Raw genomic sequence first — 8660 nt, 5'->3', positions numbered from 1 at the left:
AAGCGGCAGCTCTAGCCTTTAGCTCAGTGAGGATGTTGCCTTTAATCCATGGTTCTGATTTGGATATGTACGAACGGTCACTGTGGGGACAACGTCGTCGATGCACTTATTAATGAAGCCGGTGATGGATGTGGTAAACTCCTCAATGTTATTGGATGAATCCTGGAACATGTTCCAGTCTGTGCTAGAGAAACAGTCCTGTAGCTTAGCATCCGCTTTATCGGACCACTTCCGTATTGAGTGACTCACTGGTACTTCCTGCTTTAGTTTTTGCTTGTAAGCAGGAATCAGGAGGATGGAGTTGTGGTTAGATTTGCCAAAGGCAGGGTGAGGAAAGCTTTGTATGCACCTCCGTGTGTGGAGTAAAGGTGATCTAGAGTTTTTTCGCATCTTGTTGCACAGGTGACATTCTGGTAAAAATTAGGTAAGACAGATTTCAGTTTCCCCACTAGGAGCGCTGCCTCTGGATGTGGCTTTTCTTGTTTGCTTATGGCTCTATACAGCTCGTTGAGTGTGGTCTTAGCGCCAGCATCGGTTTGTGGTGGTAAATAGAGAGCTATGGAAAACAATATAAGAAAACTCTCTCGGTAAATAGTATAGTCTGCAGTTTATCATTGCGTATTCTAGCTCAGGTGAGCAAAACCTTGAGATTTCCTTAATATTAGAGATTGCGTGCCAGACCTCCCTCCTTAACTTTACCTGAAGCTGCCGTTCAGTCTTGATAATGTATAGAAAAAACAGTTAGATGTACATATACAGTATTATCCATGTCCTTGTTCAGCCACGACTCTGAGAAACATAGGATATTACAGTTCTTCAGGTCCTGTTGATATTACATCTGACCGGAAAATACATGTATAAATGAGCATTGAGTTGAGTTATACAGTTTCACTTGGCAGTTTACCAGCCATTGTTATTCATTGTTTTACCCTCACACGTGCATTAAGCAACCATTATATACATGACATCTCAATTTATAAGGTCATTACGATGCTTACATTGGCTTCCGTACTCTCGATCTGTTTCTCTGTGTCAGTGTTTTATACATGTGGGACGTATTTTACAGTAATCACCACCATCAATTCCCATTGGCTCAACTTATTCACTACTCTCCCATACTCTTCAAGATGTATGATATCAATTTCTACGGCCTACGTCAAAGTGGAGACGTTTACAATGAACATCTATCCTGCTGTGCCCCCCTGAAAGACTTGAGTCATTGTGGAGTGCACTCTTGCCAGGAAATCAGGACATGCATGTCTGTGAATCATAGGTGGCCTATGTAATACACACTGAGTATACCAAACATTAGGAACACCTTCCTAATATTGATTTGCAATCCCTCTTTTGCCCTCAGAACAGCCTCAATGCGCCAAGGCATGGACTCTACAAGATGTCGAAAGCGTTCAACAAGGATGCTGGCCCATGTTGACTCCAATACTTACCACAGTTGTGTCAAGTTGGCAGGATGCCCTTTGGGTAGTGGACCATTCCTGATACACGCCGGAAACTGTTGAGCGTGAAAAATCCAGCAGCTTTGGATTTTTGAAACTTCATGTATTTGTATTGTTTAAAGAAAAAGTACAAAAACAAGGAAATGTATGGTTTGAACATGTCTTTTATGTTTATTTGTTTTAGCTGTTAGTGATAATTCTCTAAGTGTTAATACATTTGTGTTTACATCATTAAGCCTTTATGTATGTGTAATGAATGACCAAAGGTGTCAGACTTTATATTAAGTACAGCGTCATATGCTACAAGGCATTGATGCACAGTTGAAGTCGGAAGTTTACATACACTTAGGTTGGAGTCATTAAAACTCGTTTTTCAACCACTCCACAAATTTCTTGTTAACAAACTATAGTTTTGGGAAGTCAGTTAGGACATCTACTTTGTGCATGATACAAGTAATTTTTCCAACAATTGATTACAGACAGATTATTTCACTTATAATTCACTGTATCACAATTCCAGTGGGTCAGAAGTTTACATACACTAAATTGACTGTGCCTTTAAACAACTTGGAAAATTCCAGAAAATGATGTCATGGCTTTAGAAGCTTCTGATAGGCTAATTGACATCATTTGAGTCAATTGGAGGTGTACCTGTGGATGTATTTCAAGTCCTACCTTCAAACTCAGGGCCTCTTTGCTTGAAATCATGGGAAAATCAAAAGAAATCAGTCAAGACCTCAGAAAAATAATTGTAGACCTCCACAAATCTGGTTCCTCCTTGGGAGCAATTTCCAAACGCCTGAAGGTACCACGTTCATCTGTACAAACAATAGTACACAAGTATAAACACCATGGGATCACGCAGCCGTCACACCGCTCAGGAAGGAGACGCGTTCTGTCTCCTAGAGATGAACATACTTTGGTGCGAAAAAGGGAAAATCAATCCCAGAACAACAGCAAAGGACCTTGTGAAGATGCTGGAGGAAACAGGTACAAAAATATCTATATCCACAGTAAAACGAGTCTTATATCAACATAACCTGAAAGGCCACTCAGCAAGGAAGAAGCCACTGCTCCAAAACCGCCATAAAAAAGCCAGACTATGGTTTGCAACTGCACATGGGGACAAAGATCATACTTCTTGGAGAAATGTCCTCTGGTCTGAAGAAACAAAAATAGAACTGTTCGGAGGAAAAAGGGGGAGGCTTGCAAGTCGTAGAACACTATGCCAAACGTGAAGCACGGGAGTGGCAGCATCATGTTGTGGGGGTGCTTTGCTGCAGGAGGGACTGGTGCACTTCACAGAATAGATGGCATCATAAGGATGGAAAATTATGTGGATATATTGAAGCAACATCTCAAGACATCAGTCAGGAAGTTAAAGCTTGGTCGCAAATGGGTCTTCCAAGTGGACAATGACCCCAAGCATACTTCCAAAGTCCAAAATGGCTTAAGAACAACAAAGTCAAGGTATTGGAGTGGCCATCACAAAGCCCTGACTTCAATCCCATAGAAAATTTGTGGGCAGAACTGAAAAAGCGTGTGCAAGCAAGGAGGCCTACAAACCTGATTCAGTTACACCAGCTCTGTCAGGAGGAATGGGCCAAAATTCACCCAACTTATTGTGGGAAGCTTGCGGAAGGCTACCCAAAACGTTTGACACATGTTAAACAATGTAAAGGCAATGCTACCAAATACTAATTGAGTGTATGTAAACTTCTGACCCACTGAATGTGATGAAAGAAATAAAAGCTGAAATAAATCATTCTCTTTACTATTATTCTGACATTTCACATTCTTAAAATAAAGTGGTGATCCTAACTGACCTAAGACAGGGATTTTTTACTAGGATTAAATGTCAGATATTGTGAAAAACTGAGTTTAAATGTATTTGGCTAAAGTGTATGTAAACTTCCAACTTCAACTGTATGTGTTATAATGACCAAAGGAGTCTGACATTAAATGAAGTACAGCGTCATGAGATATAGAGTCTTTATGGATGTGTAATGAATTTCCAAAGGTGTCTCACTTCAAACCAAGTATTGCAGGACACTACATAAAGTGTCAATAAATAGGTTATTAACATAATGCTGATTGATGAAGGTTCTCTTGATCCACAGGTTACTGTTGTGTGTGATAGGTATTTGAATGAGTTGATGGACCTGCAAAGCTTGTTTGTGTGTGTGTGTGTGTGTGTGTGTGTGTGTGTGTGTGTGTGTGTGTGTGTGTGTGTGTGTGTGTGTGTGTGTGTGTGTGTGTGTGTGTGTGTCAGGTATTCCTTGTCTGTTCCCATGCCATGGAGACCAGGGCTTGATGACAACCTGTTACAATGGGGCCAACATGTTGTGGCTGATCTTTCAGAGGGGGAGTGGGTGAATGTGTGGAAGACCTGACTGGGCCCAGACCCTCGGGGTATAGCATCGTTTTTGTTGTGTGCGTGTTGAAACTAAAAGCGGATTTACCCTTTTCGGTGGACACCCGAGGAATCTTAAGAGTAAACCAACCCTGTTTTTAAACTTCAACAACAAAGTTAGGTAAGTGGGAAGCTTGTGTAGTAGAGCTTTATAAACAAAAAGGGAATAGTGAAGTGATCTATGGAACTTTAATGAGGACCAGCCAACCTTTTGGAACAGGATGTGATGAGTGGCTAGATCCTCAGAAGCTGGACAGAAGGCCTCTGCCAATCAACTGTATTTGGGCAGAATTTTGGAGCGACAGTGGAATAAGCCAATCACATTTTTGACTTGCACTGGGTGGGACCGCCTTCTCGAAGCCCTCGAGATACATCACTGCTGAAAACACAAGAGAAAAGTGCCAGTGAAAAGTGTTACAGTAAAAACGTACAGTAGTCTTTCTAAATAGTCCATTATGTTGTAAGGTGTTCAATTGTAAATGTATGAGATCAGTTATGAAATGTTATTGCATTATTCAGTGCAACTTATTTTATAAGGATACTGTATTGCCGTGTACCCTGGAATTCTGTCATGTTGCAGTGCATGTGAATGAACTGAAGTGTCCCTGTAATGAGCATGGGATGCAGAATAACCACATGCTATAGCTAAAATTGTGTGGGTGTTCATATGGAGTCCCAACAGTCCTTTATGTTACATTATTTATTTAACTAGGCAAGTCAGTTAAGAACAAATTCTTATTTACGATGACGGCCTACCCCGGCCAAACTCCGACGACGCTGGGCCGATTGTGCACGGCCCTACGGGACTCCCAATCACGGCCGGTTGTGATACAGTCTGGATTCGAACCAGGTTGGTAGTGACACCTCTAGCACTGACATGCAGTGTCTTAGACCACTGCGTCACTTCCTCACCTTGAAAGTATCTATGGGCCAGAAGAAACTGTATCTGTGGTTTGGTTTTCCCTAAAGCCACTACAAACTTTAGCCACCTCTCGATACAATAAATGGGAGTGATAGTGGTATTTGTGCAATTGTCAAAATGTCAAGGCCAAATCAACTCAAATCAACTCCATATTTGGTTTGATGTTATTTAAAGGTGATTATGACAAAAATAATACCAATAAACATGCACACATGCCCGTATGACTTCCCTTGATAGTTAGCTAGTGGATGGAAAATTAATGAAAACTGAACCATGGAATATAGTTTCTCCTGTCCCATAGACCACTTTCAGTTGTAAAATCCTGAACTTCCCCTTTAATATACTCTCTGATTTACATTTGAAATGTTTTCCTGATTTAAAACAATATTCAATATTATGCTGTGGAAATTGCCAATGAGATGGCTTGAAATCTTACAGATTGTGGCTTTGGGATCAGTGAGTCACACTGGATTGGTACTGTTCTCTGGGTGGGTGTTTCTGGAGGCAAAGGCGTAGAGAAATGGATCCAAACAGCTGTTGATGAAGGTCAGAGATCCAACAATTCCCCAATGGGCCTCCCAGACTCCTCTCAGAGCCTTATCCCCTACAAAGATTGCTGACAATCCCACCAAGTTCATGACATGGTGAGGAGTCCAAAGAACGGAAAATGTCACTACTATGATGGTCACTAATCTGGTCATCTTGGGGCTCCTGAAAAAAGCTGTTTGGCTCACTCTTCGGTGGAGGCGGATATAGGCTGTGGCCATGATGGAGAAAGGAACTACAAATCCCAGAACAGTCTCTAGGAGCAACACGGCTACTTGCTGAGCGTCTGACGTGAAAACAAACGTACAATGGAAATGTCCATTCTCATCCTGCTTCAAATCTCACACCACCCCATTAGGGATAGATAGGACCCCGGCTACCCCCACACAACCAGCACACCTTCCCTTTCCGTTGCCACTCCCAGCATGGCCCAAGTCTGTGGATACAGAACCTGGAGGTAACGCTGGATGCTCAGAAACGTGACAGTCAGCAAGCTGGTGTAGATGCCACAGTAAATCAGGATGGAAATGAACTTGCAAAGAGCCCGACCCACTATCCAGCTAAACAGAATGCTGTGGATCAATGCAGGCAGGGTGATAAGGCATAGCAGGTCAGATGCAGCCAAGTTCAACATCAGTCTCCGGCTCAAACTGGATAGATCGTGGTTCCGACAGAGGAAAACCATCACTGCGATGTTCCCGGGAATGCCGATTAGGAAGCAAAGAGACAGGACCACGCCAGGGACCAGACCCTCATGGTTCCAAGGGATGGGTGCAGGACTGAGGAAGGAGGCATTAGAGTTGGAGGAGTTTAAGGTGAAGGAGATGAAGGTGGAGAAGTTATGTTGCTCCATTTCTAGCAGTGAGTAAAGATGACCGGCAAATGGCTCTGAGTAGCAGGCAATCAGATAAAGTACAGTTTTCATCTGATACATGAGGTACATTATTTGCAACAGTTGTTTATCTGTACTGTGAATTTGCTAACCAAATTGAGTGTTGGTGAATAGATAATTATGGAAAGGCCATGTTTTGATGTTCTGAGTCTGTAGGAATTTGAATGGGACTTCTGAATGTACTGTATTCTTCCTGTGAAACAACAGATGACAAGGAAATTATCAGAAATTATCTAGAGGAAAAATCTTAGATAACCAGTCAGACTAAAAAACATGTTCAATTGTAATTTTACAATGAATGTGCTTTTCAGTCCGGAACTACACTCTTAGAAAAATGGTGCTAAATAGAACCATATAGGATTTTTGGTTTGTCTCCATAGGGGAACCATTTTTGGTTCTACTAAGAACTCTTTTTTCATTGAAGGATTCTTCCTAGTAGCCTCTGTGAATGGTTCTAGTCTTTAACGTGAAAAACACGCTCATCTTCCTCTCCAGGCATGCTTGAGCAAACGCTAAAAAGTATGTGAAAGATTTCAAATAGTATTTGAACCCAGGCCTGTTGTGACGCGTGTCCTCTCTCCGGCCTCTAGGTCACCCTGCTGCTCGTTAGGGCGCACACCTGTCACCAGCGTTAGGCGTACTCACCTGGACTCCACCACCTCCTTGATTACCTGCTCTTTTATTTATTAAATGTATTCACTCCCTGAACTTCCCGACTTTCAGCGGACATCGTTACACCTGTGATGTTGTATTGGAAAACTGAGGGGAATATTATATATTAAATGAAGGGATGTCAATTGGCAGAGACTTGGAGAAAAGCCGTTGAGGATTTCTCTCTTTGCAGAAGTATATTTAGCTTATTCTGTTGTTCACACTTGGGATTAACACCGGTAACCGTGATCCTGGAACCACTCTTCACATTTCCCAGAAAAGACCGAGGAAATTACAAAAATGTTCCCCTCCATATCGCACTAATGAAATTCCACAAAATACACAACATGCTCAGCAGCAGATTGGCACAAAATGAAATAGCACATTAAACAAACAGGTTGTGGCATGGAAGCCGTTAGCCTAGCATATTTACTGAAACACAAAGTCGCCATAAATTCAAAGCACATGCATAATTGAGACTGCAGGACTGCACATGAGACCCGAATTGCAGTTTAGAGTTTTCATCAGATGGACAACAAAAAATTTGATCCAGGTCCGACCCAAGGCTGGTGAGCTGAAACCCGAGACCAGGTCTGGTCCGACATCACAGAAATTAAATTAGTCCGAACTTGGGGGAAAAAGCCAGATTTCTAGAAAACAGTAGGCGATATTGATTTAAACTGGTGTTGGGAACAAGGAGACGGAGGCGGGCGGCAGCGGAGTGAGGAGACGAGGAAACAGCCATCGGTCCTTGAAAAAGCACAGAGGAAAACTCACCTTAGTTTTGATGAACGGAATGATGAAACTATTGGACTAAAGTAAGCTAATGCAATTAAAGGCATGTATCACATTCTTGCTGAAACTCCCAAAGTCATATCCAACTGTTAAACTAACTTGAAGCAATAGTCGTGTATTATCATTTCAGCACCGTTTTGATTGGGATTGTTTTGAGACCCGTGCGGGGGACTCGTCTTGATAAATAAATCAATCAATGTCAGATATTAGTTTTCACTGAATCTTTTAGTTTTCACTGAATCTCTGTTGAGCTGAGTGCTCATGGTCATCTTTATTGTAGTTTACTCATATATTCAGAACATTTTGCTAGCATGTTATATTTAAGTGATAATGCCCGAGAAGCCGATGTTTGGAGTGTTTTGGCATGGGTGTTGTTAGGCCCGAGACGAAGTCTACAAACACCAGCTTCCAAGGAATTATCACTTTTATACAACATATTCAAATAACGATTGACTTACTTTCATTAAAAACATTATTTTATTAATTTATTCATACTATTTCATTCAAACTATTTGGGGCGCTCCTGAATGGCGTAGCGGACTAAGGCACTGCATCTCACTGCAGTCCCTGGTTCGAATCCATGCTGCATCACATCCAACCGTGATTGGGAGTCCCACAGGGCGGTGCACAATTGGCCCAGTGTTGGCCGGGGTAGGCCGTCATTGTAAATTAGAATTTGTTCTTAAGTGACTTGCCTAGTTAAATAAAGGTTACACTTCCACAAGATATAGTCCCGACACAAATCTAGGTTTGCTTCCAAGGCTGGTCATTTGTTCGGTTGCCAAAGATGCGACTCAGTCTTTTTGTTCTGTATCTATGGATGGGACCCAGTCGTTGATTCTAAATGTTCTATTGCCATACTGGCTGGCAATGTTCTTATCCCTTGCTTGTTAGCTAACCAACTACAGCTAACTTACAGTCACGTTAAACGTCAAAAAGATGCATTTGCATTTGTTTAAGCTGTTTTCTAGAGACATTTATTTGGAT

The sequence above is a fragment of the Salmo trutta genome, unplaced genomic scaffold (assembly GCF_901001165.1).
Source record: "Salmo trutta unplaced genomic scaffold, fSalTru1.1, whole genome shotgun sequence".
NCBI classification, from domain to species: domain Eukaryota; kingdom Metazoa; phylum Chordata; class Actinopteri; order Salmoniformes; family Salmonidae; genus Salmo; species Salmo trutta.
This window is presented reverse-complemented; position numbering follows the sequence as displayed.